The sequence below is a fragment of the Panthera leo genome, chromosome B1 (genome assembly GCF_018350215.1).
Source record: "Panthera leo isolate Ple1 chromosome B1, P.leo_Ple1_pat1.1, whole genome shotgun sequence".
Classification (NCBI taxonomy): domain Eukaryota; kingdom Metazoa; phylum Chordata; class Mammalia; order Carnivora; family Felidae; genus Panthera; species Panthera leo.
The window spans coordinates 105231301-105255863 of NC_056682.1; the positions used below are offsets into that span (position 1 = coordinate 105231301).

General features: G+C 36.8%; 1 protein-coding gene and 1 long non-coding RNA gene across 2 annotated transcripts in view; one reads left to right on the forward strand and one right to left on the reverse strand.

Annotated features, from left to right (window-relative positions):
* LOC122217931 overlaps nucleotides 1–4099 on the forward strand; it is a 206834-nt gene extending 202735 nt beyond the window's left edge. Inside the window, exons 4-6 of the long non-coding RNA XR_006201773.1 lie at nucleotides 1331–1473; nucleotides 1974–2039; nucleotides 4022–4099. This is a non-coding gene — a long non-coding RNA (uncharacterized LOC122217931). The remainder of the gene's footprint in view (nucleotides 1–1330; nucleotides 1474–1973; nucleotides 2040–4021) is intronic.
* LOC122217928 (bifunctional heparan sulfate N-deacetylase/N-sulfotransferase 3-like) overlaps nucleotides 1–5566 on the reverse strand; it is a 181058-nt gene extending 175492 nt beyond the window's left edge. Inside the window, 1 exon segment of the mRNA XM_042935646.1 lies at nucleotides 5478–5566. The gene's annotated coding sequence lies outside the window, so the exon portion shown is untranslated.
* Nucleotides 5567–24563: the final 18997 nt, after the last annotated feature.

The following is a 24563-nucleotide window of genomic DNA, read 5'->3' on the forward strand; positions in this document are numbered from 1 at the left end:
TTTTGCAATGCATCTGTTTTTAAAAAGGAAAACACCTGTTTTCCACCAAGGAAACTTTAGGCATTCTTTAATTATATGCCATTAACAAAAGGCAGAGGGAGAAATTATTTTTTGGAATTATAAGCAATTCCATATACATACTGAAGAACTGAATCTATGCACACATGCATGTTGCAAAATATTACAGTATCTGCACAGTGACACACCTACTTGTCACTCCGTAACCTATCCTTTCTCTTCCACTAACACCCACCATCATCCCAAAGTAAAAATCAATTTCTAAATGAAATAGAATCACGTTGACGTTGGCAGTACAAGAAATGTGAGAAAAAGATTGCCATCTGGAAAATGAGTATTAATAACTGAAGAACTTCAGGTTCTAACATAAATGAAAGATATTTAAAAGATCTTGACAACATTCTCTTTTCACAAAATTAACTGTATTTTATGGTGTTGAAAAATGCATTGGGAGGCCTCAAACACATTACGAATTTGCTAAAAGTAATTTAGTAGTATTAAAAATTGACAAAGAACATGCTCTTCTCTGGGAAAAAAAAATGTGTGAAATTGTGTCATGTTAATTGAACCCCGCTGTGGTAGGCAAGGCAGATGCTGATTTGCATGGAGTACGACCAAGAATACACTCTGTCTCTAGAACTGTGGTTTTACTTTAGGATGGATAGGCAAATAGCTGCACTTGGGGGCATTAGTTTTGTTTGATACATTAAATGGAAAAGTGCTGTTCTATTGCCATTTTCCCTCCTTCTTTGTATTTAGAAATTATGAAGGAAAGGATACTTTTGTTCCCCTCTCTCAGTGCTGTGCCATCCAGCGAGGTAACACAAGAAAACGTCCCCACTACTGCTTGCCCTTTGTTCTGTCTGTATGACTTAAAGGAGAAAATGTCTCTCAAATCCCCTTAAATTGAGCTACAATGTATGCAGCAATGTATTCCTGCCTAATCGCAGGGCATTATGACTACTGCCGATGCAGCTTTCAGGATCTAATACAACCTTTGTCATTTTTATTCTTCTTCAGAGTCATGGGAACAAGATTATTAACCAAGTCTCTCCTTGTTTGCCTGCATCATAAGATGTAAAGTTACAGATGAGCTTTTGGCTATGTTTTAGGGTGGGTTATATGAACTGGAGAAGCAAAGGCAGCCAATCTGCAGAAAGGATAATGCAAAGAGAGCAGAGAGGAGCAATGAAGAAATATAATAGGGAGACCTAGGAAATCTGAGGTCCTGGTTCTATTACCCTCTATCTTATGGAGGCATCAACAAAGAAGTCAGATAAATTCTTCCGTTGTTACCCTAGGCATCTTTTAGAACAAGTGACACTCAATCCAATTGGTATATCACGGGAGAAGAAAGAAATCACCTAAACTGGACCATCTATACTCCATTAGGGAAGGCACCACCTGTAATGGTCTTGGGCACTGGTTTAAGCATGACACAATAATAGGTGCCAAGTAAGTATCTCTTGAAGGAATAAATGATCATTTCATATGTAGGAGTACGTAAGGGTAGAAGTGGTAGAAATGATTTGAAGTGGTATGTGAATTGCCTCTGTTATATCAAGAGGCATATCAAGCACAAATACTTGAAAACATAGAGATAATATAGTGATTAAGAGCATGTGCATTGAGCCAGACGCAAACTGAATCCCATTTTTACCATTTGCAAGGATATGATCTTAGAAAAGTAACTTCTCATTGTCTCGAGTTCCTCATTTATGACATGGAAATAATTAGAGCTTCTACCTCAAATAATCTTTGTGAAGATTACATGAGCTAAAAATTAGTATGTCAGTGCTTAGAACAGTACCTGGTACAAAGTAACCATTCTAGCAGTGTTAACTGTTATTTTTAAAAGTTTCATATCTATTACTAAATATCTAGACAACAGTACTAATCAACAAGTTTTGTATTATTCTTTAATTTTTTTCACGTCTGTTTGTCCTATCTTTCAGAACAATTTTCACAGTGTTGGACAACAAAGAAGACAGAAAACCATCTCTGAGAACATAATTTTCCAGGTAAGGGACCAAGGCCCAGAGCTAGCAAGAGGGGTTGTACATCTCTCATGGCAGAACCAGACCTAGAATTTATATGGTGCTTCATGTTATTCTGAAACATTGTAACCTAAGGAAAAAAAAAATTGAAAACGCAGTGTATGTAAAATGAATACCCATCATTGAGAAGCTAAAATGTTTTAGTATAAGACTTTAATATTTGATTTGTAAGCTCATGTTTGGCAATAGGTAATCAAGAGTTATAGCCCTCAGGAGGTGCCTAGGTGGCTCAGTTGGTTAAGCGTTGGACTTCGGCTCAGGTCATGATCTTGTCGTTCATGAGTTCAAGCCCCATATAGGCTCTGTGCTGACAGCTCAGAGCCGGGAGCTTGCTTTGGATTCTGTGTCTCCTTCTCTCTCTGCCTCTCCCCTGCTCTCTCTCTCTGACATAAATAAATATTAAAATTTTTTTTTGAAAAAAAAAAAGAGTTTCAGCCCTCAGTAATGTATCGGAATTTTTGTGAAATAATTTGTTATACACATTAATTATAGAGAAGCCTGATTTTTTTTTGTTATGCAACTTACATAAAATTGATGAAGAATGTTTAGAGTAACATGAAGGTCCTTTTGACATCCCAGACCTAAGGATATAGTTTTTATTAAGAACAAAGAAGCAAGAAAACAAACAAACAAAAGAAACCAATTGGTTTTCTACAACCAATTATTGGGCACTCTAAGAAAAAAAATTCCATTATAAAACAATTTTGAGCATTTTTCAAACTAATTATCATTATAATGTAAGCTGTTACTTTTGTGGCCTGGCAGCATTCTCTAATCTGGACAGGTCCTCAGAGGTCAGCCATGTCAGTGCAAATATGCTCGTCCTCAACAGCCACAGCACAGGAGACCGAACTTCTACTGTTCTTTCCTGTTGTCTAAACTGTTAAGTAATTATAAATCCAAGACATTCATTTAGTTGAGAATAGTGTTTTTTATCACCAATTCTATTTCTCTGTTTTTATAGTGCATATATACCACAAAGTATTTAAATATCATTTTCTTTGACTATATTTTATACCTCAACATATACATACTTAAGCTTAAAAGTTGGCACTAATCACTAAAGAACAGTTAAGACTTAACCAGGTTTCAAGGAAGTCACTTTAAGATTCCCTAAATTGAAAGAAAAATTTGTCATTTCTTTATGGTTTTGAAATTCTGAAATAGCAAGTTGACCACTGAATGTTTAGATTCTAGCTCATGATAACTTCTTCAGTAGAATATATATGGTCCAGAAAAATGAACCTCAAGTGCCTGGTTATCTCTTCCACAGTATTTTTTTTTCCAACAAACCTTTCAGTTACACCACAAATTACTGTAATAACTTGCTGTTATCTTCAGAAATAATACTTTCCTCAAGAAAATCTACTGAAAGAGAAGGTATACCAAACTCAACTGAACTAAACTATAACAAATCTCTCCAAAAAGAGATAAAAGTTTTATCTAAAAACATTTTAGTAACCTAAGAATCCTTCATTCTAAAACCTATGAAGAAATTAATTCATGTGACCAATTTAATAGCAATATTTACTTATACAAAGAAAGAAGACTTCTGTTTTACCATTAGAACCATAAAGAAAAACAATAAAAATATGAGAGATGGTAGATACTGGGTTAACTGGAGAAAGAAAGAAAAAAAGAGCTTCTGTTAGGGCAAGCCTCTTGATATGTTCAGTACTATTTTTCAGAAGAGTCTCTTTCAAATTTAATTTTGAAATCTCCTTCTCAAATACAATATTAATAGGACACTATAGTTGAAGAAAAAGGGGAAAATGCCCTTCAGCTGAATATCAGATGTCTGAGAGTTTGCCCTCCATATCATTCTCCTCTACGCTGAATAGCATTGTTCTGTAGTTGACAATATGATATTATCTAAGCACAAAGAAAAAGTGGGTTGGAGATCAGTTTCATATGTATCTCAATATTTGATTTCTATTTTACTCTAGTATGAAGATGTAGCTGTTTACTTAGGAGTGATTTCCTCAAAACTCTTCCCAGATTACAAATGTTGTACTTCAACGTGTATATAAAGAATATGAATAAAATTTCAACTTTAAATGAGTTTGAAGCTTAAATAGTTTCCAGATATTAGAAGAACTAGTTGGAAGATGAGCTTAAGTAAACCTCTTAAAGAATTTTAACCGGGTTCTTTTGGGGGGGGGGGGGGGAGTGGACATATTAAATGGAAGATACATGTATTTTCTTTTAGGGTTTCTATATTCAATACATAGGTTGATAATTTCTTTCCAGTTGCATCTAATTTTATTAACTATGTAATTTTAAATAATATTTATAAAATGAATTCCATCAAATAGAAAAGAGTGAGTATCATTACTGTCTACACAGGTAGTTATAGTTTAAATCTCTATAGTTTAAATCTCTAGTCCATCAAGCAATAGACATGGGTTCTGTTTAACAATTTTGATGCAGAATAATTACAACTTGTTTGTGGAGATCTTTAACAATTATAAAGGATCATCTCCTTGATACTTCAATTTTACTTAAGGGAGAGAAGCTTTAAAATTACCTCAGAATGATAAGATATTTCTGTGTCTCATTTAACTTAATTGAAATACTCTATTTCTTCCACAAGAATAAAATCAGGCGCTTGTTTAATCCTGAAATTCTTAGATTAATTGAAAACAAAGTTGCTATCTCTTACCAAAAGCCCTCATATAATGGGTGAGCCGTTAATGGATAGTGTAAATAAACAGATGCACTTACCTGGAATGAGAGTTGAAAGCGCTGAAAATGCTTGCGAAAGTTTCAATGGATATAAAGGAAACTGAACAAGCAGCATCCACTACCAACGGCTCAGGCTGTTGGGCTTCACAAGTGGCAACAATACCAGTTCTGGCCCAGTGCTCTTGTGTTATGTAACATCTTATTAATATTAGCCATCAAACTGCTACCAAGCTGGTGAGGCACTAGAGGGCAAGAGTGTCACATGCAAGACCCGTCGCCAAGGGACAGGCTTTGGTACCACTTCGGGAAGACAGATGCTAACTAAGCTGATAAATAAAACGATGCCTGAACGCAACAGCAAACTTGTAATGTTCCTCAAAGAATATTTTAAATGCCAATTTTCTGACTAGCTGAAGAGTTAACAGGTTAATAAATATACATAAGCAAATAACCACACCCTGCAAAACTTTCGGGATTATATTTATAAACCTACAGTCAGTCATCCAGGAGGCTATTTTTTTTTCATTGTCTAAATACACTTATTTAAAACAGAAGAGGAAAGGCTAATTAAATAAAAACGAGTAAACGGTTTCAGGACCCCTTCAAACCGCGAGAAACTTGTCCGGCTCGAGGGTGCCACCTCCGGAGTCCGCATTGCAAGTCGCCCGGGTCGGGTGTCCGGGCGAGGACCGGCCCCCTCAGTCATCTGGCGATTACCTCGGGCTGCAGCCGTCCGCGGGATCCTCCTTCCCGGGGTCCTCGGCCTCGGCGACTCTCCGGGGCGGCCCCGCGGTCCGGGCGGCGTCCGGAGGCTTCGCGGTGGCGGGAGCCGGCCGGGGGGTGGAGGGGGGCGACGCAGACCGCCCTTCCCTCGCCCGGCGGGGGGTGGTCCCCGCGGACGCCGCCGGTGGGCGACTCGGCTGGTCCGGAGCGCAGGCGGCGCGGGGAGGGGAGCGGCTGCGGGGCGAGCGTGGCGGGCGCGCCGGGGACTCGTGCGCTCGCTCCGACGCGCACCGCGTCCCCGGGACCCGCCCGGCCGCGCCGCCGCCGCCCTCCCGCCGCCTCCCGGCTCCCGGCCCGCGCGCGCGCCCGCCCGGGGAAGGGGTGGGGACGAGGGCGGGAGCCCCGGGCTGGAGGCGCCTCGGTGCGCCCGCCTCAAGCCGGGGGTCGACTCTCCGGATCCGTGTGCCACACTCTAGGCGCGCGGATCCCGGGCGTCCCGCCCCTGGCGGCCCGTTCCGACGGCCCCTGGTGGCAGAGGGTGGAGGCTGCCAAGGATGAGACTGGTCGTGCCTCCTGGGAAGTGGGTGCGAATCCCTGAGGCGTCTCCAGGAAGGTGGGGGCGCACTTGCATCGTCCCCTCTGGTCTTGGCGTCTGTTGGTGACCTGACCTGGCAGCGTGTGGCGGTTGGCTTCCAGGTTGTAAACCAGAGTTGTCTCTGTTTGCCAGCTTTCTGAAAGGCCATGTGTTCCAGTTCCTGAAGACAAGTGGAAGACCAACAATTGAAACAAAATTTTGGGTACAAGGTGTGAGGTTACGCTCCTTCAAAACTAGAGTTTGATTAGGAGCCTCAATCGAATGAATTTTTTTAAATCTCATTTTGATCCACTAAACGTGGCAACATATGTGAGAGTTTATTAAGTGGGGATGGTGGGGGTCTTCTAACGGTTACTTGTAGTGGCTGTCTGTGATCTTGTTTTCCAGCTACTCACACCTCTTTATGGAAACATTTAGCCTGTTTATTTTGGCGAGTCCAACCACTGCCTCACCCTTTAGCCCACCTGCTTCAGGTAAACACCTACTCTGACCCACTGGGTGACCGTTACTCAGCTCTGATCATTGGAAGTGTTATGTCTTCCTAGTAGCTGGGATTAGTTTACAGAAAGGTATGTGACCAAGCCAGGCCAATCAGAGACAGTAAAGGCACCATCCAGGGACTTTTTTTTTTTGCCATCCCTCCCCCCACGCCCGCCTAAGGAAGTGGACTGCCTTCTATTTGGACTTTGCAGAATGATATGTGAGCTTGGAACCTCTTGTGCCCCCGTAATGAAGTTTGAAAATGAAGCTAAATGAGGAATGCCTGGAAGTTGGAGAAAAGTTAAACCCAGATAGGGCTATATAAGCTCTGAATCCAGATACAAGATCGCATCTTGTTTTTCACTTTTCAAATATTAATCAATATATTCAGTTTTGCTTTAAGGCAGCTTGAGTTGAAATTTCTGTCCATTGGAAATGAGAGACCCAAATGATACAGAAATTAAACATTTGGGCTGTTTATTAACTTTATGAGGGCATTTGGACCTTTGATTAGATATTCCCATGCCCTGAAAGAGTCAGAGTGGAATTTTATTTATTTATTTTTGTTGTTTGGTTTTGTTTTTGAGAGAGAGAAGGAAGAGAGAGCAAGCGAGCATGTGCATGCAGGGGAGGGAGAGAGAAAATCTTAAGCAGACTCCACACCCAGAGAGTAGTGGTCCTGGGACTCTGTCTTACCACTGTGAGATCATGACCTGAGCTGAAATCAAAAGTCAGGCGCTTAACCGACTGAGCCACCCAGGTTCCCCGAGTTAGTTTGGGATTTTAGAAAGCTGGAAAGTTGTATATTCTTCTTGCTCTAAATGACAGAGAGCTTATAGAAATGACTGAACCCTTTACTGGTTCTGGTAGCTTACAAAAATGTCAAGATGATAAAATTCTTTGGCCATATGACATGTATTAGATTGGTTTATTTTAAAAATTTTTTTCATTAGTGCCCCCACTTTGTGCCTTTCGGGAATTTTAAGACTGTGGATTTATTTTTTTTTGTACTCCTTTTCAAAAAAGCCTGCTCTGTTATCTATATGATATTTCATCTGTAGCATATATTTATCATTTCAGTTATCAAAAAAATCATTGAACATTTATGAAGTGACCCTGGGAGTACAGTAGTATTTTAAAAATAAAAGAAAAGCAAAGCAGGAAACTTCCCTGCCTTTCAGTGTATTGATGTGGGGATAGGAGGCCATACTCTTCTATAAGATTTTAGGAAATAGATATGACTCATGATTCCATACATTCTGAATGTTTCCAGATATGTAGTTAAATTCAGAAATGTCATTCACTTCTTTCTTCTTTTTTCTTCCCTGCACAAAAACAAAGCAAAACAAAACAAACAAAAAAAACAAGATCAAGAAAACTTCTACAGAATAAGATATTTAGTATTTTTATGCTTGTATTTTGGCATTTTCTTTAGCTAGATGTGATGGAGGCACAATCAAGTTTGTCGATGCTTTGGGGAAAACTGCTACCTTCATGGGTGACTGCTACTTCCAACCATCCATCCAGAAGTACAGATACTTTAGGGTTATGCCATCTTTTCCTATGAGATAGTTAAATCTTATAGCCCTATTTCAGAAATTCCCATCTGTGCACATATGACATTTAGGTCACTGTAGTAGCAGATCGATATGCAGCCTATATTTCCTTTCTCTTCACTTGCCCAGCAGAAAGGCAGGGAAGGAACAGATAGCTGTGTCAGCCATTGCCCCCTCTAGCCTTTCCTTCCTATCTTCTTTCCCTAACCCAGGAACATTAAGGCCAGGAAACAGTTTTTCCTCCAGAGAGACTTTCCAATTTAGTGTAATGCTAGTTATAGACAACAAAGACTCTCTAACAGTGGATGAGGCAGCGGTGAAGAAAGCAGTCTGATCCGAAGCCTCACATTTGTGAAGCAACTCAAATCATCTCCAAATGAGCTGATATCATATTTAAAAAAAAATTTTTTTAAGTTTATTTATTTTGAGAGAGAGCGAGAGAGCAGGGAAGGGGCAGAGAGAGAGAGGGAGAGAGAGAATCCCAAGCAGGCTCCACACTGCCAGCACAGAGCCCAATGTGGGACTCAATACCACAAACCGTGAGATCATGACCTGAGCCAAAACCAAGAGCTAGAGGCCTAACCAACTGAGCCACCCAGCTGCCCTGAGCTGATACAGTATTTTTTAATGTGCCAAATGTGTTAGTGTAGACTTTAAGGATATGCCACAGTTTTTGTAGCCACCTTTAGCTTATCTATTACTACTATTTACATGAATACCAAGGACCTCAAAAAATGGAAGTTCAGGCTTCTAGCAACCTCCAAGAAGCCTTGAGACAATATGAAATATTTTTGTCAGACCCACAGCTTCAAATGCAAAAGAAAGAGTCTGTAAACTAAATACCTATAGAAACCATTAAAAAGAAGAGAAAAACAAATTATGCACTTTTGTAAGTTGAAATAATTATTGTATTTAATGACTCTGGAATAAGGCTTTGAATCACAGTGACAGAGATTTAACAATTTTTAATAGGTTAAAAATTATTTGTATATTTTGATAGGTCTTTGGCCTTCATCTAAATGCTTCTATGTGGAAAGTGATGATTATAAAAGAATTTTGGGAATGTCATTTCAATTTGCATTCGTCTTCTATTTTTCAATGTCTAAATTAAAGCAATATATTATTCTAAGTAGTTTTTTAAAATGCAGATGTTTATAAAGAGCACATCAGTATTTCTGACATAAAATAGCTAGTAAATATATCACTTTTCTTGAAAAATATCCAGCTTGGATTTATAGTAATTAGTGACACTGTTCAGCTGTTGGAAAGTCAAGGCATGAAGATTTAAAAGAAAGTGTATTCTAGCTGGTAGCTGCTAACTCAGCTCAAAGAAGTGTACCCCAACTCTATTTATTATCTCAAGAGATGCTAAAGTGAAAATATATCAAAACCAAAAATCTCAGCAAAATGATTGGTTATGAGAAAAGGAAATGGAAGGGGTATCAGGCTTCTTGGAAGCCACAGAACGATTAATTTTACCTGCTTCCAGGTCTCCTTGCAAACACTGCCTGTGAAAAGTATACAAGGTTGAATTAGTGGTATACAGATCTCATTTTATAGAACAGCGATTTAAACCTTGGTAGACTAAGTTAGAGCGCTGCTTCTCAAACTTCAGTGGTACAGCATTCTCCTCTGGAGGGCCTAATAAATCACAGGTTGCTGGGCCCCACTCTCAGAGGTTCTGATTTTGTCAAGGTGGGTGGGTCCTGAGAATCTGCATTTTAACAAGTCCCCAGGTGATGCAGATGCTGCTTATCCGAGGCCACACTTTATGACCCCCTGGATTGGAACATTATTGAGAACACTGATTGTCTTTATGTGGTCTGTAACAATGAGCATCTATTTCTATATGTTAATTTGGTTTTCAAAACTACCTGTTTTTATGTTACTCATAATAAATATATAATAAAGTCAGTATTTTAATTGGTCCTCCATACATTCATTTAGGTAAACTATCAAAAAAATTTTTTTAAGAAGAAGTAGCAAGGTTTAGAAACAGGCAAATGGCAGCTACACTCTTATCTCCTTGAGGGCTGCCTCCCTCACTATTTCATTTTGTGTTTTTCACTGCCCCAGGTAGAGTCTTGCACAACAGTGATCATTTAAAATACACTAAAGAAGAGAAATAAGTTATTTTCTTAGTCTAATAGGTAATGTTTTATACTGTCCTTGATAAAGGAAATAATTTTATCCTGTCATTAAATTTTTTTTATTCTGTAGCCAAAAAGTACCTCTACTCATTATTTTCCATCAATTCTGTTTAATTTCAAATACTTTGTCCTTAGAAATAGTTTTTTCTCTATATGCAAGTAGTTTAAGTTCTTCTGTGCTGGTTATAACGTTTGTAGAGTCAATTACAAGCCCAGGGTGATGACTGTTTGGCAGTGTAAACATATTCATATCTATAGGTTTACTGTAAACTGTTGAAATAACTGCTTTTTGTTCCATCTTAATGGGGAAATACAAGCAGTCATCAAACTAAAGAACATGCTATGTGAGTCTTCAAATCTATCTCTTAATATTCGGGCAGGACCAAACATCATTCAGGTGTTTCTTTGAACTAGCTTGCAACATTAAAACATCATTTTATAGTTTGGCCTCATGCCATATAGTATAAGACAGATTCACTGTGAGAGCATAGTGGGTGATTCTTCTCTCAAATTGTGTGAAAACAGGCTTCATAAAGACCCCAGAATATATTCCCTTCCATTTTAGGATGATGTTTCTCCATTACATCTGATCCTTTGATTTCAAGAGGTTGAAGAAAATAATAAATATTCAAGGAGTAAGAGTTGTATGAATTAATTTTGTTTTGCTCCTCTGAAAGAATGTCTTTGAAATAGTGATATGAGAAGTTGCTAGAGAAAAGAGAAATAGCAGAGAAAATTGAGATGCCCTGTACCTTATGGATTGACAAATCCAATATTTTTAGGCTTGAGGCTTTTTGACTTCTCCACCAAACATTTGAATTAGAGAACTGTGGGTATAAAAAATGAAAATTTAATTGGTAAGGGGAAAATTTATGCATATACTTTTTCTCCCTCAGACATGAACAAGTGCCCTCAGTAGTATAGAAGAAATGAAAATGGAAACTCTGTTCACCTGGCATTAAATTTAAGTGTTGCTTAGCATCTTTCGCATTCTGAGAGAAAAGGTAGTATATGCTGTCATTCATTTTTCTTAAAATCAAACTTAAAATCAAATGCATACACTTAGATGAATGAAATTACAGACACCTAATAGTTAAGTGCAAAGTATTTTTCTCCAAAGTTTCATTTTAATCGTTGGGGGATTCATGAGCATTTTATTTTTCCTCTGTAGGATACCGTGCAGCCCTCTGGAAAAGATAAATTAAGTATTGTTTGGACAAATGAATCCAAATCTTAAAATGTTATTTTTCTTAAGGTGTATGTAAACTTTGTTTAAGAATTAACCTTTGAGGGGCACCTGGGTGGTTCAGTCGGTTAAGTGACCAACTCTGGATTTTAGCTCATCGTGATCTCTTGGTTTGTGAATTCAGGCCCTGGGTCCACGTTTGCACTGACAGTGCAGAGCCTGCATGGGATTCTCTCTCTTCCTCTCTCTGTCCTTCCCCTGACTCACACATATGCTAGTGGTCTTCTCAAAATAAACATTAAAAAAAAGAATAACTTTTGAAAGACTCCATTAGTAATTGTGCCTATAGTTTTAATTTAATTTAATTTTAGAGTGAGAGAGAGAATGATCAGGGGAAAAGGGCATAGGGGACAGAGAGAGAGAGAGAGAAAGAGAGAGAGAAGATCTTAAGCAGTCTCCACACTCTGCGTGGGCTCGATCCCACCACCATGAGATCATGACCTGAGCTGAAGTCAAGAGTTGGATGTTCAACTGACTGAGCCACCCAGGCACCCCATGCTTATAGTTTTATATATAAAATATACATTTAGAACTTAATCCTCTTGTTGATTAGGGCAGGGCATAAGGTTAGCAGAGACTCTCTAGAGTTCTAAACCTTGTGATAACTTCATATTTATGCAAAGAAAGATTTTTTAAAACTTGGTTAAAGTGCTTGGAGTGGTAACAGGAATATTTTTCATTCAAGCTTCACTACTCTGGGAGCAACAGTTTTCTGGCTCTTATGAATCTTAACTGTAACTCAATATAGAAAAACTATTGTTTTTCAATATAAGATAGAATTTAAACCAAACAAAGCCAGGAAAACCATATCAATTTAATTTATATTACTTTACAAATAATAAACTATATCTTATCATTCCTTGAAGCCAGACTTAGTCATTTTATGGATGTATCCACCTGTGGCTGTTTTTCAGATCCTTTGCCTAAGAACTTAACCATTTGGACAAATAGTAATAATAGAACCTCTGCACAAAAATAGCAACAGAGATGATAATGAGACAGAAAACATGATGAGCACTTGCCACATGTTGCAACTGTGTATATGGTGTGTCTTGTAGCCTGTATAAGAGGTCAACAAAGTATTATTATCATTGTGTACAAGTAGAAAACCAGGTTTAGGAAGTGAAGTAATTTAAGTTCGAAAGTCTATACACTGTTGGAGACCTTTGAAGTAGGTTAGGTGTAGGGTAGGGAGGAGAGAGAGAAGAAAAGTGATGATAGAGATATAATTCTACAACTTAGGCTCATTTCATTATACTGTGATGCTTTCCCAATGGATTAGTTATGCTTAGACCATCAACAAATATGTAAGGGGTATGTATGTACTTGTATATAATATGCTCAGAAATACAGTAGTGAGCTGGACCCTGAGCTCCTGACTTTCACATTATTATTACAGAGCTATTATTTCACAATTAGTTTAATTACATTACTTATAATTATTACAATTAAGTGCCTCAATGAAACATACTGGGCAATGAGAGTGAATATCAAGCAACTTGACCTAGTCTGGGGAGGAGTAAGGGCATGTAAAGGGTCAGAGAAACTGACTCTTTAGGGTTTTGGTCTCTGTGGGACTGACTTTTAGTGACTCATGACATTTGGCCTAATTTCTTTCTTTAGTTCTCCAGAAAAACAAAATAAAACAAACAAACAAAAAAAGCAAGAAACAAAAAACCACAGTCACAGCCACAGAGGGTCCAGGGTAATAGAGAGTGAAGGGTGGAGAGTGTACATGAAAGAGTTTAATTTCTATAATCCAGCAACAACTTGTTTTGGAAAGGTCTCAGTGTTTGCAACCACGTTTCTGAAGGATTGGATTCACTTTTGTAACTAATAGTTTACTTAACAAATCCTCTTCATGGGGTGCCTGGGTGGCTCAGTTGCTTCAGTGTCACGCTCTTGACTTTGGCTCAGACCATTAACCCACAGTTTGTGGGTTGGAGCCCCATGTTGGGCTCTGTTCTCAGAGTGCATATCCTGCTTTGGATTCTCTCTCTCCCTTTCTCTCTGCCCCTCCCCTGCTCATGCTCTCTTTCTCTCTCTCTCAAAATAAATAAAGTTAAAAAAATTAAAAAAAACAATCAAAGGATTTCTCTTCATAGTCACTTATTCAAATATTAAAGCTCTTTAAGTAGTACAGAACCCTTTACTAAACGCTTGTCCCTCCCTCTGGCTTCCCTTCCCTTCCTCTTCTTCTTTCCTTCTTTTCATCAGTCCTTTGGCTGAGGCTATGTCAAACACAGCAAAGAGGCCAAAACAAAAATATGTCAATTATCTGGATATTTCCATATATCTAGAGCTTAACCATCATCTAGCATTTGTTCAAATGCTTAATATCTCACATTTTAATTCTTCAGTGAAATTGGGTTTTTTGGCATTACAGTGTAGTAGAATCTATGTAGGGGTATATGACCTACACACTAGCTTGAGCTGTGTGTGCTATTTGCCAGTTACTGAACTTTGGGCTGGTCACTTAACTTCACCTGCTAAGTGAGAGGAATGGACACTCATTGAGAGAATTGAGAATAAAATACAATATGTGAGAAAGTACTATGGAATTTGCAAAAGGTTATACAGATAAAATTTTTTTTAATAGGGTTATCAGGTTGATCATGTTTGTAATAATTAAAGCTATAAGGCTATCTCAAATTGATTTACCTGAGACCCAAATCTTGGGGTACTAGTAAATTGAGCATGATTTTCTATTCAAACACTTTTCTACCTTTAATGGAACTTAATTTCTATTCTCATAATCAGACTACAAGTAGTAGTAAATGTAAATGTACTCAGAGAACATGTAAATGTACTCAGATTAGTAAATGTAATCAGAGAACATCATCCAACTACCTACTAATGTATGCCAGATGCTGTCATATTCCTTATTTCACTGGATTGTTGCAGAAGTTCTCACTAGAAGCTCTCTGATTGGAAGACAGTCTGCTGGTTGTCTCCCAATATTCACTCTCTGCTTCTTCCACAGTAATCACATTGGTATCAGGACACATGGCAGTCTGGAGGAAAGAAAGGCTACATTTTTCAACTAGTTGTGGCTCAGCTTAAGCTAATGGGATACAGGAGGGTAGATTGTGTGATGGTTTCTGGGAACCTTCCTGTGGTAGACAGATATGAGAGAAGCCCTTATTATCTTTATTTTCTGGTGTTCGGTCCCTTGTATAATCTCCCTCCCTATGAGGGTGGGCAGGATCAGTGATTTGTTGCAAACCAATAAAATATGGCAAAAGTGACAGGATGTCATTTTCATATTTAGGTTATGTTACATAAGACTCCATCTTGTTAGACAAACTCTAGAGGCTCTCTCTTCTGGCTTGATGATTACTCAGCAATCAAAAAACAAAACAAAACAAAACAAAATAAACAAACAAACAAAAAAAAAAACCCTCCAAAATCTTGCCATTTGCAACAATGTGGATGGAACTAGAATGTATTGTGCTAAGCAAAATAAGTCATTCAGAGGAAGATAAATATTTGGTCTGATGAAATAACTGGCCACATTTGGGGAAGCTAATGTGTTAAGGAACTGCAGATGTCCTTAAGAAACTGTGGGTGGTCTCAAGAAACTGTGAGCAGCCTTTAGGAGCTGTGTCCTCTAGGTGCTGAAGTCAGCCTCCAGCCAATAGCCAGGAAGAAGCCAGGGCCCTCTGTCCTACCTACACAATCACAGGACAGGAATTCTACTAATGACATGAGTCATCTTGGAAATGGATTATTCCCCAACTTAGCCCCCAGATGAGAATGCAATCCAACCAATATCTTCATAGCAACACTATGAGACCCTAAGCAAAGGAACTAGCAAAGCTGGGTCTGTATTCCTGACCTAAGGAAACTGTACAATGATAAATATCTGATAATAAATATACTCCTTCAGAGACAGCTGGCACAAACCCTTTGCCCTCTCTTTCTCTTTCATGTCTTCTTCCGTTGTATTGCCTAAAACTCAGCTACAACTTTACTGGGCCAGGAGGTTGAGGACCACACTTTTGGGATGGTGGAGCCTTGAACTAGACAAGATTTAGGTTCCTGGGGGAGGGGAAAATTTATGTGGGCATAACCATTTATCTTGTTTGGGCCATTATTTTGTCTTTTCTACTTTTCTATCTTGTAATGCTGAACTATTCCAAACGATTCAGTAAATATTATTAACTGGAATTTGTTTCTCACTTTTTGAAAAAGAAGACCTCTACAAATATTTGTGACATTTAAATGTCATGACTTCTCTGCCATTAAGATTAAAGTTTACTGAAGTCACTGTAAAACATCTGCTTGCCATGTGAAAAATCCAATCACACAAGCATTTAGCATGAAAGAGACAAAATATCCCATCCTTTTTTTTTTCATTAAATTTAAGCTTTTATTAAAAAAAAAGTCAACTTGGGCCATCTATTTTTGTGTTCAGAAATATTACCTCAATAACTAAACATATAAATTGGATCCCCAGCCCTTGTCTGTTGATATAGAAGTTTATTTTGGGTACCTAAAATATCTAGATTTCTTTTTATTCATTGATAAGATCATTGCTTAACTTTGGGCATATATAAGTTGTGCTTTTTGCTGATCTTTTCACAATCCTTATATAGTTCCCTCCTCCATACTTTTTTTTTAAGTTTATTCATTTATTTATTTTGAGAGAGAGAGAAAGAGAGAGAGAGGGAGCATGTGCCCATAAGTGGGGGAGGGGCAGACACACACACACACACACACACACACACACACACACACACACAGAATCTAAAGCAGGTTCCAGGCCCTGAGCTATCAGCACAGAGCCCTACACGGGGCTCCAAGTCACCAACTGGGAGATCATGACCTGAGCCGAAGTAGGATGCTTAACCCACTGAGCCACCCAGGCACCCCTCCCTCCTCCATACTTTTACTCAACTCTCCAGCTGTGCTGATCTCACCTGCTGTGCACTTAAGTGGACCCTTCCTTTAAGGTTCAGTTGAACTCTCAGCTTCTTTATGAAATCTCTCTTAGATCAGGTTAGACCTCTGTGCTTTCTCCATCCCCCACCCAGATCTTTCCTTCTCCACACTAATCAGATGGCATTAAGCACCTGCTACTTTCTTACAATAAGACTTTCTTATTGCTACCTCTGGTTTTCTGGTCTGCATAGAGTAGAGATTTAGAGGCATTTTTGTTGGATAGTTAGCTGTTAAATACAGCCCAAATGCTATTACTAGCTATATTTTCCACTTATTAAAATAAGTAGGATCATTTTCAACTTAGTTCATACATGGGGAAAGATTTAAGAACAATATATAAAATGAGGAAACATAAAGCCCGAATTTTGGAATTTTATAGCAACCTTACCTTCTGAACTAAAGTCATGTTAAGAAAGTATGGCTTGGCTCTTGTCATTGCATTTCATGTACATTGTCATTGATGGAAGCAATCTGTCCATGTAATCTTACTGTGTTTCCTTTAGAAATGAGGAAAACTGGATAAAATGATGTGAGGAGCACAACATGACATTTAAAAGAAAATGATGATAATTTACAGAGGCTCTCCAATTCAAGGTGAAAGTGTCAATTAACACTCAGAGGCTTTTATGTTCAAGAGTACTTCACAGAAATTAGGTAACCAAATTGAGGTGCTCCTCTTCTGAAATGCTCCCAGGATGTTTAGCTGTGCTTTTACACTATACAGGAGCATTGGTGGCAAGATCCCACAATGCCAGTGTGTAGTTGGCTCTTGAACAACATGGGTTTGAACTGTACAGGTCCATCTATATATAGATTGTATTGTTTTAGAATACAATACTGTGAATGTGTTTTCTTATGATTTTCTTAATAATATCCTCTTTTCTGTAGCTTACTTTACTGTAAGACTATAGCTTATATATATAACATACAACATATTTGTTGATCAGTTGCTTATATTATCAGTAAGGCTTAAGATCAGTAGTAGGCTGTTAGTAGTTAAGTTTTTGGGGAGTCAGAAGTTATACACAGATTTTCAACTATACGGGGGTTCAGTGCCCCTTACCTCCCCCCCCATATGGTCATGGGTCAACTGTACTTCATGGAGTGAGTTGGAATTTTTTTAATTTATCTAATTAAATCCTCATAACTATTGTAGAAACTTTCAAATCACTGAAATGGATTTCCTAACTAGAAAATTATAATATAGATGGGATTATAATTGTGACTTACAGTTTGTAAAATCTTTTATAATCCAGTTATATTAAATTCTTAGATGATTCACTATATTATCTACCAGTGAAGCAGAGGTTCAAGGTACAGGCTTTAAGGGATTCAAGTGAGCAGTAGAATGAAACCTTCAACTCTGATTCTTTAAGTCCTTTAAATTAAACTTCTCTTATTCTTGTGAAATGGAACTTTTATTTGTAGTGGTTGGTGTTTTAAATCCATGCCAGGTAATTAAGTTAAAGAAAGAAAGAGCTTTGTTTTTTAAATTTCAAGAAGCCGATAATTATCCTAAATTGAACAACTATTTTCAGAACACCTAGCTGGCTGAGTTGGTTAAGCATCAGACTTGATTTTGGCTCAGGTCATGACCTCATAGTGAAGAGATGGAGCCCCGCGTAGAACCTGTTAATTCTCTCTCTCCCTCTACTGCTCGCTTACTCTAAAAAAAAAAACAACAATTTTCTCTCTCACTTTCTGAAAAGAGAAAAAAGAGAAGAAATTTTCTACAATGTTTCTTACATTTGGAGCAATTGTAGATACAGTTGCTTCTCTGCTGGATCAAGGTAGAATGGGCAGACGGTATTGCCTCTAGGAAGCTAAAGTAAAAAGCTGGTGAAAAGTGGAAAAATGTATCTTTTCCTCTTCCTTGGCAAGTTACTTCATACATTTGATGAACAAGTCCAAATTTTATTTTGTTGCAATGTTATTTACTGAGCTTCTATGTTAAGGTAAATAGTCCAGTGATTTGTCATTTTAAGAATAGTTTCCAATTTCAGAGAGATACAGCACTTTTTTTTTTTTTTAAACCAGAGCACATTTAACGACGGTAAATCAAATGCTGCCACTCATGTGTTCCCAGGGAAGTTCTTTTTCAAGGTGATGGTGTCCTTGTAAGTCTAACTGCCAGTCAGTGGTTTTGTTCTAACCAAAGGGTCATGTTTTGAGTTCCCATCTGTGTCTTTGACCAAAAAACACATATCAGATCTTAGTTGTCCCTCTCTGTAGACAAAACTGCCATAATATGGAAATAGGCAAAGAGACATCCATGTAGCTAAATAGGTAGAGCTAACTACTACTGGCAAGAAAGAAATAACATTCCTCATACTAACTTCTGCAAATCATGGTTGAAACTCAATGGACACTTTGGAATTATAATTCCAAATATTTGCACATCCTTTAAGAATGGAATTTAAAAATTACAAAAAAGTCAAAGACGTTGTGGTATAGGAGAAACAATATTCAACTTGGAGTCAAGGGCCCTGAGTTCTGCCCATCTATTCAAGTGTTTCTCAAACAGACTCTCTGAATTAGGTTCATTGGGAATATTTGCAAAAATGCAGATCCCCCAAATTGTGCCCAGAGCTATTAAATTACAATCTTTGATGGGGATATATTGGGAAACTGTATTTTTACTAGTCACCTGAAGTGATTCTTACGTGATCTAAAGTTCAAGATCCTCTGTTCCTACTTCTGTTTTCTCAATTTTCCTTATCTTTAAAATGAAACCATAAAATATTTCAGAATTTTAAGTTTCTTTTATTCCCTAGCTCTGTTCATTTCTTTAGTCCTTACATACCATATTTTTGAGCATGGTAGTTAGTTTAAATTATTATCACCTGTATAAATGAAAAAAATTACAATCTGTAAGTATAGTTAATGATTAACCTTAACATTGTAGCCAGCTTTTATTTTACTTATTTGCAAAATGTTTTATCTAAAATTTCAGAATTTAGTGCTATGTGATTTCACTTGCTTCTGATTTTAGCACATAAAGAAAAATATTTCTTCCCATAAAAAGTATAATATTAGTGTTATGTTATGCCCTTAGAAGAAGTTATATGAGGGAGATGCTCACGCAATTTTAATGACTGCACTGCCAACAAATCCTGTAATGATTCCACAGTCAGGTTTTATTTCAGCAAGATTTTGGTAGTGAAGAAAAGCACTGAAAATAAAACTAGAATGATTGAAGGGCTCTGAAGAGGGATGAACAGAATAATAAAATCAAATTACTGAGTGAGGTACTAAAATCAGAGATGATGACAAATCTCTACTCCTCTGTAAGTAACACAAGCTTCATAAGGGCAGGAGATTCTTATTAAATTCATCTGAGTAGTATTTTAGCTTTAAAAAAAATATTGCTCCTTATTAACATGTTTTTTTTCCTAATCCTCCCATGGTATCCAGACTGAATTGCAGGAGGAAAATACATAATTCCTTTGTAAAAATAAGGAAACTACAGTATGAATTTATTCATTTTTTTAATGCAGTTGAAGAAAGGAGTATATAGACCTAAACTCAAGTATGCTTTACACAGTTATCTAAGATAATATTTGAGGCCTGGGACCAATCACACTGTGTTTTCCTGTTCCCATGCCCCAAATATCTTCATAGCTCATATGCTGAAAGTTTTACACTGGAGAGATCATATTAAAAATTTTCATCAAAGATAATATTAATGGGAAAGGAGTAAAAACAGGACATTCGGTTTGATGGCTTTAGCAGAAGCAGGAAGAAAGAATATAATTACTTTCGTTTGGGGAATAATGTGAGGTACATAGATTAGCCATTTGTAAAAAGCACTGCCTGAACATTAATCTTCCTTTTCCCTCTATCATTACGGTACTCTCACAACCTGGACCCTGAACTTGGGTTAGAGTTGAAATTTTTATCTTTAGTTATTGGCTTCCAATTAAGGAGGTAATGATTTTTCTTTTCTTTTTTTTTTTTTTTTCTCTTCAAGTTTTTATTTAAATTCCAGTCAGTTAACATACAGTATTGATAACAGTTTCAGGAGTAGAATTTAGTTTTCTTGTCTCTAAAATGCATAGTTAAAACAATAAAAACTAAATCTGAATCATATACATATATATGGTACCTCTCAGGGTGTGTTTATCACTGGTTAAATATTGGATTGTAACAACCAATTAAATCACAGCTCTAGAGTTGTCATAGTGTCCAATGTTAGAAGCATTCTTTTTTGAAAGTAGATAAACAAGTAATTACAAAATATCTGTAAGAATGCCTAACATAGCAAAAATCAGCAGAGTTGAGGTAATTTCTCCAAGTGCCCTTTTAAAAGTGCTCATCAAGGGGTGTCTGGGTGGCTCAGTTGGTTAAGCGTCAGACAGACTTCAGCTCAGATAATGATCTCATGGTTTGTGAGCTCAAGCCCCGTATTGGGCTCTGTGCTGACAGTTTGGAGCCTAGAGCCTACTTTGGATTCTGTGTCTGCCTCTCTTTAAAAATAAATTAAAAATAAAGAGCTCATCAAATATGTGATCTCTTTATTAGGCACATGATATTGTTCAATATGCTCTTCTGCAATGTATTTTCTTTGAATCCTTCTCATAATAGCTTTAAACCAGATAAGAAAGGAATTTTCTAGCCCAAATATGGAAGTATGCAAAGAACTTGGGGATAGACACTTAAAGTACAATTTCAAATAAATTATTAGTTATTAGAAAATAATTAATGTACAATCTGCTGATTGTATGTTTTATCTGCGGGATAAGATTGCAAGGCTTGATTGATTGAATTTGTCTCTATGGTTTTATTACCTAATAAAAGATATTACTTGTGGTAAATTTAGAACAGCTAGAATTTGAAATTTTTGTTTCATGTTTACTAAGCCATATTATTTGCTAGCATGAGGCATATTTTGAACATGAGATTTCTAGTTATATCATCTGTAATTTTTCTAATTCCAACAGCCATTTGAAATTTACTACAGATCATAGATTAGTAGAGGTAAATTCTGTACCTTTCTCAAAGGAATATAAACTTTCTTTGTCTAACTGCTGTGATATTTCTTCTCTTTGACATCAACGATGTCCACACAATGTACAAATGGCCACATATTGTACAAATGGAACAAACACAAAATGATCATTCACACCTGAGTGTATCCTATACCTTATTAAATGAAGATGAATTACTGTTTTATGGAGGGGCACTTTCTCCCCACCTCGTCCCATTCATATTTTGTAGATTTCAAGGGTTTGGTTTTAGGTCTACTGAAAGTGTGTTTTAACATATACCATTGTTTTTCCATTTTCTGATGTCTGCTATATGATTGATCATTGCAATGTTCCTGTAGGAAATTGGGGTTAGATTCCATTTTGGGTGGAACCCAAATACAAGGTTTAGATTCTTCTTTATATTACTTGTTCATATGTGATTTCTACTGAAAGATTTCCAATAGTGTATGTCATTTTCAAGATTTTGATATATATAACTTAGGTCTCTATTTTCCTTTTGCATGTGTGTCATTTTATGAGGTCACTAATGAACTTTCTATTAAGGCACTTTGGTTAAAGCACTTTAGCACAAAGAATGGCTTTTAAGGATCAATAATTATGGTGAATAAAGTAATGCATTAATATAGAAAAGGATCATTTGTCATTAACTTCATAAATGCACACTATCTTGTGGCTTAATGGACAAGCTTGCTCCAACCTATCACTCCATAGAGTATTACCATTATAGTCTGACTGCTATTTTATCAGAAAATGCCAAGCAAAGGATTAAGAGTTTTTAAGAAGCCAGAGAAAGGCTTTGTGATCTCACTTTAAGCCTCAGGGAAACATTTTGCATACAATCTGTTCCCTGATGCTTTTAAATTTAGGATTGCGAAACTCCTTTGGATTGTCAAACTCTAGATTGTCTTAGTGTCCAATGTTAGAAGCATTCTTTTTTGAAAGTAGATAAGTAATTACAAAATATTTGTATGAATGCCTAACATAGCAAAAATCAGCAGAGTTGAGGTAACTTCTCCAAGTGCCCTTTTAAAAATGAGCTCATCAAGGCGGTTGTTGTTGTTGTTTTTGTTGTTTGATTCTGCCAATGTGCTGAAAGGTCAAATGTGAAAGACAGTTAAATAATTTGGATACTGAAAGGCTTATTGTTCCAAAACTTAAATAGTATACATTGCATTGATAGAAAACACAGTTGTTCCTATTTGTGTAAAAAGAAAATTTTCTGATAAGACTGTATTACAGTGTTTTACAATTATAGCTGTATATATAGCAATATAATTACCAATCTATTTAGGAGCCAAAGTTTTAATTTTAAAGTACTTAAAAAATCTTTTAATCTGTTTCTATAATTAAAAGGTCAAAAAGTAGTCTGATGTAAACAGGAGAAGAAAACTTCTAGAATTTTTGTAGATCGATGACCTGGATTTTCTTTTTATAACAGTTCTTGTTCCTTGTGTAGCAGAAAGGAAGAGATCCAATTGCTAAACTTGTTATTCAGATCTTATCTTGTTTTAATAATGAAGTCACCAAAGATTTGAGGCATGAACCAACTTGCTGAATTTTACAGGAATAAATGATAATACAATTCAAGTGTTTTGACTTGGAAGGAAAGTCTAAAAGCCACAAAAATGAAAGGAAATTTATAGATTAAATAATTCCCAAATGAGAGGAAGTTTATAGATGAAATAATTCCCAAATTCAAAATAACAATACAAGTTTTATATCCAGTTGCTTAGAAAAATCTATGTACTACTTTCATATATTCTGGAAAATTATCAATTCTTAAGTGTTTACAACAGGTAAGAGACTGCCTTCTTTATGTAATTACGTTCATGTTCTAAAATAAATAAATAGCATTAAATTCAAAAATTTTTATTGCAAGTAAGTTTTTTTACAGAATTATTTCTTCAAGAACTAAAATATTTTCTGCTTATTTTGATTGATGTTAATATTTACCAATAATTATTGATTATAATTTCCTCAAACCTGTATATTATTTGGAGATAATTAATATATTTAGAGCTTTGTCTTTCATTCAGGAATATGCCTGCATTTATGTTAGTCTTTTAAAAAAAAAATCTCTCTCAAAAAGGTTTTTATGTTTTCTTCCCATAGACTCTTCAGATTAAACTTATGTTTTCATATTCATATCTATTTTGCTATTGTGAATAGGGGTCTTTTAAAATGGTTTGTTACCAGGGTGCCTGGGTGGCTCAGTTGGTTAAGCAAACAACTTCAGCTTTAGGTCATGATCTTGAGGTTCATGAGTTCAAGCCCCACAAAGGGCTCTCTGCTGTCAGCTCAGAGCCCACTTCGGATCCCGTGTCTCCCTCTCTCTCTGTCCTCACCAGCTTGTGCTCTCTCTCTCTGTCTGAAAAATAAACATTAAAAAAATAAATAAAACAGTTTGTTACTGATTACTGTAATCTAAATATTTACATTGTTTCTGCTTTTTGTCCGCCTTGTGCTATTGCAATTAGGTGATTCTAAATCTATTTCTTTGGTTCATTGAAGCTATACAGAATATCCCATTGATTTCAACAAAACCTGTTTAATTTTGACTAGCAGTAATTTATTAGAGGACTGTGTTTACCACCAAAAGGATTAGTCACACTAAAGGCTATTTGTAGATATTTCAAAATTATTTTTCTGTGTATTTTTATTTGGGTACTTTATTGAATTTTTTCATTAAATCTATTTTTTTAAATTTTTTAATGTTTTTATTTATTTTTGAAACAGCATGAGCAGGGGAGGAGCAGAGAGAGAGGGAGACACAGAATCCGAAGCAGGCTCCAGGCTCTGAGCTGTCAGCTGGGAGCCCGACATGGGCTCGAACTCACTGACTGTGAGATCATGACCTGAGCCGAAGTCAGACGCCCAACCGACTGAGCCACCCAGGGGTCCCCATAAAATCTGTTTTATAAAAGTTGGTTCTTTGAGGTTTCCTAGGCAAACAGTCGTATAATATAAAAAATTATAATTTTGATCTTTTCCAATTGAAATATATATTCATTGTTTCTTTTTTGGGTTTATTTTTGGCACTATATCAAATTTCAAGACAAGATTTTAGTGTTGATAGGTGACAACCTTGACTTGTTTGCAGTATGAATGGGAATGCCTTTGG